Source organism: Pipistrellus kuhlii, unplaced genomic scaffold, assembly GCF_014108245.1.
Source record: "Pipistrellus kuhlii isolate mPipKuh1 unplaced genomic scaffold, mPipKuh1.p scaffold_m20_p_168, whole genome shotgun sequence".
NCBI lineage: Eukaryota > Metazoa > Chordata > Mammalia > Chiroptera > Vespertilionidae > Pipistrellus > Pipistrellus kuhlii.
The window spans coordinates 99,425-108,563 of NW_023425480.1; the positions used below are offsets into that span (position 1 = coordinate 99,425).

Consider the following 9,139-nt stretch of genomic DNA (forward strand, 5'->3'; position numbering starts at 1 on the left):
ATTGGACTAGTGCTCCCTAGAGGATCTTGATTCTGACATGCCACATGACAGTGTCATCAGGCCACCAGAGTACTTCCTCCTCTCTGCACCAGCAGCTGTGGGTTAGACATTGTTAGACTGGGCAGAGCTCGGATCCCAAGTCCTGATGGGTCACAGAGGCCATCTCAGTCCACCCCTCATTTATGATTGTGCTTTATCATCATAACCCTCTGAGGACCCCCCTTCCCCAGAGGTTTGTCCATGGCAGCAGGAGGGGTCTACTTTCTCCCCTTTGGAGAGCTGTGGGCAATCAAGTGAATAAATCTCAGTTTTGGACCCTGGCATTTAAACCTAGGCAACTAATTATAGACAGGGACCTGTGCCCCAGGACCAGGGTCAATGATATCCTGGTGACTAATTCTATTGCCCTGGGATGCTGAATTAGCGGGAGGGTAAAGCAAAACTTGATTATGTGCCAGACTCAATAAACCAAGTAAATGATGTTGATAGGTCTGGTTGTCATGGTGATAATGATATTTTTTGTAGCTCTTGGAGGAGGTTGAGGGTGAGGAGCTCATTGATAAAAGTTTCATTTCTGGGAAGCGTTAGGTGGATTTCTTAACTACTGGCTGTAATGCTCTTTGTCACCACCATAAGTTTCCTTTTCTTCCTGGACCCATAGCTGGGACCTTCATTCCAGCCTCAATCACATTTAAGGGTAGCCATGGCATGAGAGCAAGTAATAAGTTCCACTTGCAAGCTAGGCTCATCAAAATCTCCTGTGCCATCCTGCACTGTCTTTCTTCTCCCTCAGCTGGTGGCATGCAGAGCATCCAGCAGTGGATTCTAAGGCCCTAGGAAATGATGGAGCCACAATATGGAAAGAGCCTAGGTTCCTGAATGACAGCAAGGAACAGGTTGCTGGCAGTGGAAATCATGATCTCTCACAGAGTCCCAAGGAATAAGATGTGGGGGGATTGTGGCGTGGTAAGATTCGAAGGCTGCCCCTGGGTGCCCAATGTCTCATCTCCATCTATCCCACCCTGGGAAAGGTCCAGCCTCATCTGCATCCAGTCCAAAACAAAGGCCAGTGCCCAAGATCCTGTGCCATTGGTTTGGCATCAGCAGTCTTAGACCCTGTCCAGGTAGCACAGTGCTGTTCTTTGCTGTACTGCTATACCCAGGCTCCTGCTTGGACCTTGCATTTGGAGTCTGCAGAATTGGCATGCTTGCTAAGGCCACATGGTTGCTAAGGAAAGAGAATGTGCCAATAGTGAGTGCAAATAACTGGGAGAGAGAGGAAAGGGGCTCTGTCTTTATTAGGCTTAGGTTAGTGAAAGACCAGGATTACAGGCTTTATTAGGGGGAAACCTGCCGGGCTGTCTCACAAGGGGAGAACAGCAACTGTGCAGAGGCAAGCAACGGAAAGGAATTGAGGGGAGGAATTGAAAGGAATTGGTGCTTAGGGTACTCAGTGCACGCTGATTGGTGGCTTAATGTATGGTCCATATAAGGTACATAGTTAGTCATTCAGGTACTTAGGGACAAGGGCTTAGGGTTTATGGTATTTAGCAGGTGCTGATTGGTTAGTAAGTGTATATGTCCATTCAGGGACCTGTTAGGTACTCAGGTATTTCATACTCCACCCACCAGTTGGGGGAAGGGAGGATCAATCAGTTATATTATCTCAGGCGTGGGACAGACCAGGCACATTTTCAAACTAATGTATCAACTTCCTGTGGATGCAAGGGACCACAGCTAACCTGACAAACCCAGGGGAGGCCTGCATGGTGGTCTTGCTAACTCAGACCTGAAGTAACCACAAAGGTAGGTAACCATCGAATAGGCTGGTATTTTCACTGACAAGGTCAACCTTTACCTTAACTGAGCCTACGTGTCTTTTTGCGTCTATAATAACACCAGGGGCCAGGTGACTAAAAGTGTGCACTCTGTGGGGAGGGGTGGTGTCCCTCAGCCCAGATTGTGAGAGAGTGCACGCTAGGCTGAGGGACCCCACTCGTGCACAATTGGGGCCGGGGAGGGACATGGAAGGTTGGCCAGCCAGGAAGGGACCACAGGAGGGCTCCAAGGCATGTCTGGCCCATCTCACTCAGTCCCGATCGGCCAGACCTCAGCAGCAAGGTAACCTACCTGTTGGAGCGTCTTTCCCCTGGTGGTCAGTGCACGTCATATCGAGCAGTTGAGTAACTTACTGTGTTTCCCCGAAAATAAGACATCCTCCGAAAATAAGACCTAGCGCATGGAAAGATAAGACGTCCCCTGAAAATAAGACCTAGCGCAACTTTGGGAGAAAAAAATTAATATAAGACACTGTCTTATTTTCAGGGAAACAGGGTAGCATATCATTAGCATATTACACTTTGATTGGTTGAATGGCTGACTAGATGATCAGACATTTGGCATATTAGGCTTTTACTATATAGGATACCCTTGAAATATCTGGGTAACTTACAACTTCCCTTTTTCTGGACCCCTTGGGGCACAACCTAATGTACTGGGTGCCAGGACAGATACCACAAATTCCTTCACTATTATCATGTTAACTAGAGGCCCAGTGCATGAATTAATGCACAGGTGAGGGCCCTTGGCCTGACTGGCTATTGGGGCTAATTAGGGCCAGCAGCTGGCTGGGGTGGGACCACAGGAGGTTGGCCAGCTAGTGGAAGAGATTGAGGGGGGTTGGCTGAGGAGGTGCATGTCATAGCGACCAGCTGACCAGTCATTTGGTTGACTGGACATTATGGTCACTTAGGCTTTTAGAGAGAGAGATTGTTCCTGTACCCACCTAAGTATGTGTCCATCATTTTGCTTTTTATCCAATCTCAGGGGTCTCTTCACTTTTATTTCCCCCATTTCTCTAGTCTATCATCAGTGGATTTCATATAACCCCCCTATGTCCCTCCTCTGATTTCAACGTATAAACATAGATGTAACCCGCCATTCTCCAGAGCACTATCCCAATCCGTTGTGATTTTACTTCCTGTCAATTGTTGACAGTTTGGCTCACATAAACTCACAAAGATTCTTTACAGGTTTGAATGTTTTTATGTTAACATTTCTAAGCCTTGGGAGCTTCTGATGGGCCCCTAACCTACCCATTTCCTAGATCTTCCGGGGTCCTGTGTCCTATCCAGTTAGATCACTTTCCCAGGCTAGTCTGACAGGCCTCTATGGTGGCTATGTTGGCTCTTAGTGCACATGTGTTTACCTCCTCTTTTATGATTCCACTCCTTCCCCAGAGATCTGCTAGGACAGACAGGTGTTCCGTGGGGAGTGTGGTGAAGCTGTACTTCACTTCCTGGAGAATCAAGCAAGCCCCTGCTCCCTAGTTTGTTATGCTTAATAATGAGAGAGATAGAAACATCAATGATGAGAGAGAAGCATTGACAGGCTGCCTCCTGCACATCCCACACTGGGGATCAAGCCCACAATCCTGGCATGTGACCTGAATGGGAATCGAACCATCGACGCTCACCACTGAGCGACACTGGCCTGGCAACTTTTTTTCTGCATAGTCCCTAAACTAGATATACAAGCCCTAGCCCCTTTCCCTAAATCTGCTCTTAATAGAACTATCTTTCCAGCTTGTACCCCAGTTAAACCTAGACCCAAGAATACAAGCTGTCTTCACATAGGATGTGGGAGCCAAAGGGGGCCCAGGGCCTTGGGGGGTCCGTTGTGAAAGCCCTTCCATGAGGTGCCCTCAGTCATTGCTTGGTGGGTGTTGACTGCACCTCTGCTCTACAGCAAACCACTCAGGGCTGGGGTGCAGGGAGGGCTCACAGCCCACACCTCAGTGCTGCCACACACAGGACAAACGGGAAGGATGGGCCAAGGAACACTCAGCTTGCTTGTTTGTTTTTAATTAATTAAAGAATTCCACAATCTCCCCTCATAGGCTGGACTTAGTGACTCACTTCCATAGATTAAAGTACAGAAAAAGAAAAATAGCAACTTTACATTAGAAAAACCTAGAAGACACTACTCTAACCATGTGTTTGTCCTGAATTGTGTTAATTTTGCTATCTTAAAACTTTGCTGTTCAGAATCCAAGATGGTTGCCCAGGTAAACACCTAGCCGCAGCCACACACAACAATGAAATATAGAGGCAACCATCCTTTGGTAAAAACTCTGTCTGAATTTTAACCCTGCTAAGTCTGGCCCCTGCATCTGATTAAAACACTGGGTACTTACCTCAGCTTCCAGGTGAAGACCTGGAGGCTAAGGCAATTTTCCCTTGCCTGGGACCAGAACCACAGGAGATTGATTCCCACTGACTCAGTAGCTTCGGGGATAGAAACTGTAGATAACCTTTAGAGACTAACCCCTGAACTCTGCTTCTGTGTTATCGCTATCACAAGATAGGGCCACATTCCAATGTCCAGCAGGATGTGACTGGGAACCAACCCTGTCGGCTGTCCCAAGTCTTTAGAATTTAGTCTTTAGGATTTAGGAACAAAAGGAAAATTCTTGCGGTTTAAACCTTTAAAAGGAATTGCCTACCCCGAAACGGTGCAGTCATTTGGAGTCCACCTGCGTGTGGTGCTCTTGTGGCTGTCCTGGCCAGTCAATAAATCCTTGCCTGCTTTTTTAAATTAATTAATCAGCCTCCGGTGGTCTTATTTTGAACCCAGGTTTCGACCCCACAACAACAATTTCAATAAAATACAACTAAAATATAAAATGGACATTACCCAGAACTTCAGGAAAGTCAACTGACTGGAAATTCTACAACAAGAAGCAAGGAGAAAACCAGAAGGAAGCGAGGAGGAGCTGGAAAAGCCTAAGGTACGGGGACACGTGGCGCGCGGAGAGGACGGAGCCAGAGAGGAGGGAGGCTGAGTGCCTGGCTGGCGTTCCCTAGCAGGAAGGAGATAAAAGCTCCGACTGTGCTGGGCCACACTTCCGACTGCTCTGAACCCCAGTTCTAGGCCAGACCCTGGGGACCCAGGCTCAAACAGAGGGAGCTGGGCTGTAAGGCGGAACCCTGGGGGAGCAGCAAAAGGAGGTCCCGGAGGCGCACACATTGCACACAGAGAAGGGATGGTTGGCTGTGCTGCAAAATTGCCCTGGCGGGAAGGAGATAGGGGCTCCAGACTGCTCTGAACGCCACCTCCAATCCCACTACCAACTGAACTGAACCCCAGTTCCGGGCTCATTGCGGGAGAGCCTAGACTGTTTGGCAGCAGGCGAAAATTGAGGGCACCTTTCTCTCAGAGGCGCTTGCAGCAAGTACTGAAGGACCCTGAGACTCAGGAGCCGCATAGGGCGGGGCTGATGGAAGCCAAAGCTGTAGGCTCCACTCTGAAACCCCACTCCATCTGTAGCTGCGAAATGCAACAATGAAATAGATCACAAACGAAAGAAATGGAGGACAAAAAGCGACTGGATATAGAGTTCAAATCTGCACTTATTGGGTTTTTCAAGAATTTCCTAGAAAAGATCGATAAGATCTATGAGGATATGAAGAGAGATCAACTAGAATTAATAAGGAATCAACAAGAAATGATAAAGGATCAACAAGAAATGTTAAGGGATCAACAAGAAATAAAGAATACATTGTCTGAAATAAAAAATATTATACAGAGTCCTAAAAACAGAATGGAAGATCGCAAGAATCAAGTCAAAGATTTGGAACATAAAGAGCCAGAAGACACTCCTCCACAGAAGCTAGAAGGCAAGAGAATCCAGAAAGTTGAAGATAATGTAAGAAACCTCTGGGACAACTTCAAGCGAACCAACATCAGAATTATGGGGGTCCCAGGAGATGAGAGAGAGCAAGATATGGAAAACATACTGAAAGAAATAGTGACAGAAAACTTCCCCCACCTGGGGAAAGAATTAGACTTACAAGTCCAGGAAGCGCACAGAACTCCAAACAAAAGGAATCCAAAGAGGACCACACCAAGACAAATAATAATTAAAATTCCAAGAGCAAAAGACAAAGAGAGAATATTAAAAGCAGCAAGAGCAAAGAAGGTAGTTACCTATAATGGAGCACCTATATGATTGTCAGCTGATTTGTCAACAGAAACCATGCAGGCCAGACAGGAATGGCAAGAAATATTCAAGGTGATGAATAGCAAGAACTTACAGCCAAAAATACTCTACCCAGAAAAGCTATCACTCAGAATTGAAGGCCAGATGAAGAGCTTCACTAATAAAAAAAAGCTAAAGGAGTTCATCAGCACCAAACCAGAATTATATGAATTGCTGAAGGGGGTTCTTCAAGAAGAGAAAGTAAAGATAAAAATTATGAAGACCAAATACGTAACTGTCAACAAGTGAATCTAAAAACCAAGGAAATTAAAAAAAAATCTGATGAACAACATTAACTGTTGAATATAATAGAATCAGAGGTATGGAAGGGGAGTGAACTGAAGATTCTTGGGGAAAAGGGGAGAGGGGGATGTGGGAAGAGACTGAACATAAACTGTGCACCTATGGATGAGGACAATGGGGAGTGGGGAAATGGCAGAGGGTGGGGTGGGAACCTGGTGGAGGAGAGCAATGGTGGGGGGGGGGGGAAGGAACATTTGTAATAATATGAACAATAAAGATTTATTTAAAAAAAACTTTGCTGTTCATAACAGTTTTATTGTCAATAACCAAAAGGTGAAAACTATTCAAGTGTCCTTCAATAGGAGAACAGATAAACATACAATTGAAAATAATTTATCTATTAAAAATGACATCTTGACATATGGACAAACCTTGAAAATATGCCAAGTGAAACAAGCCAGTTAAAAGAGGACAGATATTTTATTATTCCACTTACATGGAATGTCTAGAATAGGCAAATTTGTGGAGAAGGAAAATAGAATAGAAGTTACCAGGGGCTGTGGTGAAGGAGTCATGAGGAGTTATTGCTTAATGATTACTGAATTTCTATTTGGGGTGATCAAAACTTTGGGAAATAGTAGTGGCGGCCGCATGCCATTGTGAATTTGATTAAAACCTCTGAATTGTACACTGGCCAGTGGTTAAGTTGGCAAGTTTTGTGCTATATATATTTTACCATAGTAAAAACACCTTAAAAAATAAAGATTGTGCAGATCACTTGGTCTAACCATGGTTCCAAAGCTGACTCCCTTTATTCCACACCAGCAGCCTCTGTCTGCACACTTCCATGGATGTGGAGCTCACCACAGAACAAGAACCACCAAAACAAAGCATCGCTTTGCGAATGGAAGGATTCGGACACATAAACTGTGCATTGACGGGGATCTGCTCAGGCAGCACACACCTAGGTTCCACACAAGGAGAGCCAGAGCTCAGGAAGAATCCTGCCAGGCTCCCAGCCTGAGGCAGGCACTCACCGCGACTCAGCCTAGGCACCTCCAACCTGGCGACTGGAGAAGAGCATTTCCGGTTTCAAATTGTGGGCTATGGCCTGTCGGTGGCCTGTCAGTTGATTTTGTGTGCATGACAGTTAAAGTCGAGAAGAAGTTAGCATGTGGAGCGAGAGTAAGTACTATATGTAATTAAAAACTTAAAACAGCATTTCCACCTCTTTCCCACAACAGACAACCAATGCTTGCTTTCTTACACAATTTTCAATTTTTTAAGTATATAATAAAGTAACATAGGCGACAAGAAACATTTTTATCCTTCCCTTTTCACAAAAGAAGGCATACTATAATATTATTCTGCACTTTTCCAGTTCAAGAATCTTTTATATCAGCACATTAGAAAAAAAAGTTTATTGTGTTTTTGTTGTTGTTGTTATAGCTACATAACATTGCATTATACAGATGTATCATAATTTTGTGATCATTCCTGTTTGGACACTTAGGTTATTTCCAATGTTTTGGAACTAGTGCTGCAATTAATAATTTTATAGATACATCATTTGTGCATGGTGAAGGATATTGGTAGAATACATTTTCTGAAGTGAAATTGTGGGCCAAAAGGCGTATACATTTGTAATTTTTTTTAGTTTTCATAAAGGTCTATTGGTGGGTAGTGCATTCAGCAGTTAAATACATTAGGTGATGCATAGTGGCTGCAGAATGTCGCATTGTAACTGGGTACATCACCAATTCCACCAGAAACCAGAGAACAAGCAACTGCCTAGATGTTTGAAGTGCAGCTCTTATTCCGATCACTTTGTTCTGACCGCCTTCTGGAGCGGGCGGCAGGGGGGGGGGGGGGGGGGGGGACCTGCTGGTCACCCTGGAAGTATATGAAGGCCAAACCTTCTCATATTCATCCCCAGGGGCTTCTTTCAGCTAGACTAAGCCTCCACACGATGCTCTTCCCACCTGCCGGGCAGGCAGGGGACGGGCGCCAGGCTCAGGTCTGAGTGAGCCCACTCCAATCAGACTAGAGTTGTTCACTTCTGCAGAAATGGCAGCAGTGGGATCCAACGGATACTTCACTGCAATGCCAAAGCTAGCGCCATTGGTGCATGATGTCCAAACAGGGTTTACTGAAGTGCTGAGACCTCACACACTTTCTAATAAACTGATACTCCAAATTCTGTCCCCTCCTTGACACCAGGGTGTGGCGGGAGTCCCCAGTCCTGTCAGCTCTGCCTTGGCCCTGGCAAGGGTCATCTGGAACCCACAGCCAGCCCTCGCAACCAAAGGCTGACGCACCGTGATCGCAGGTCCAGCACCAGAAAGTCAAGGCACAACGTGGGTTTAGGCATTCCCTCTGTGGGAAGCCCTGGCTTCACCACTTTTCTTTCCGTGCTTGGTGAAGAGGTGGTATTAAATGCCAGTTTCAAACCTGGACAAATCTAGTCTTGAATTGTGGTCTCTGTTCCCATTACCATTGTCCCGCTCCCCTGTGAAAGGAGGACATATTCACCCATTTCTGTTTGGTCTCCCAGGTCCAGTGACTTTACCTGTGTCTGTGTTAGACCAGTGTTTCCCAAAGTGAGGTACATGGGCCCCCAGGGGTACGGGAAGAGTTTGGTGGGGGTACGTGTTGCACCGGAGTCTGGTGGGGATATGCACTGCACCGTGCTTAGCTGCGCCTAATTCTACGTTCTCATGAGTACGAGGGGTACTCAGCGTTACGAAAATTATAGAAGGGGTACACATATGTCAAAAGTTTGGGAAACTCTGTTAGATGAACAGATGCTGAGAATTCCATATCACTGTATTACTTGTTTTTACATCCAGTTTGATC

At 45.8% G+C, this 9,139-nt stretch overlaps 1 pseudogene; it reads right to left on the reverse strand.

The window, feature by feature from the left end:
* Nucleotides 1-8,232: 8,232 nt before the first annotated feature.
* On the reverse strand, nt 8,233-8,862 carry LOC118720382 (annotated as a pseudogene).
* Between the last annotated feature and the right edge of the window lie 277 nt (nt 8,863-9,139).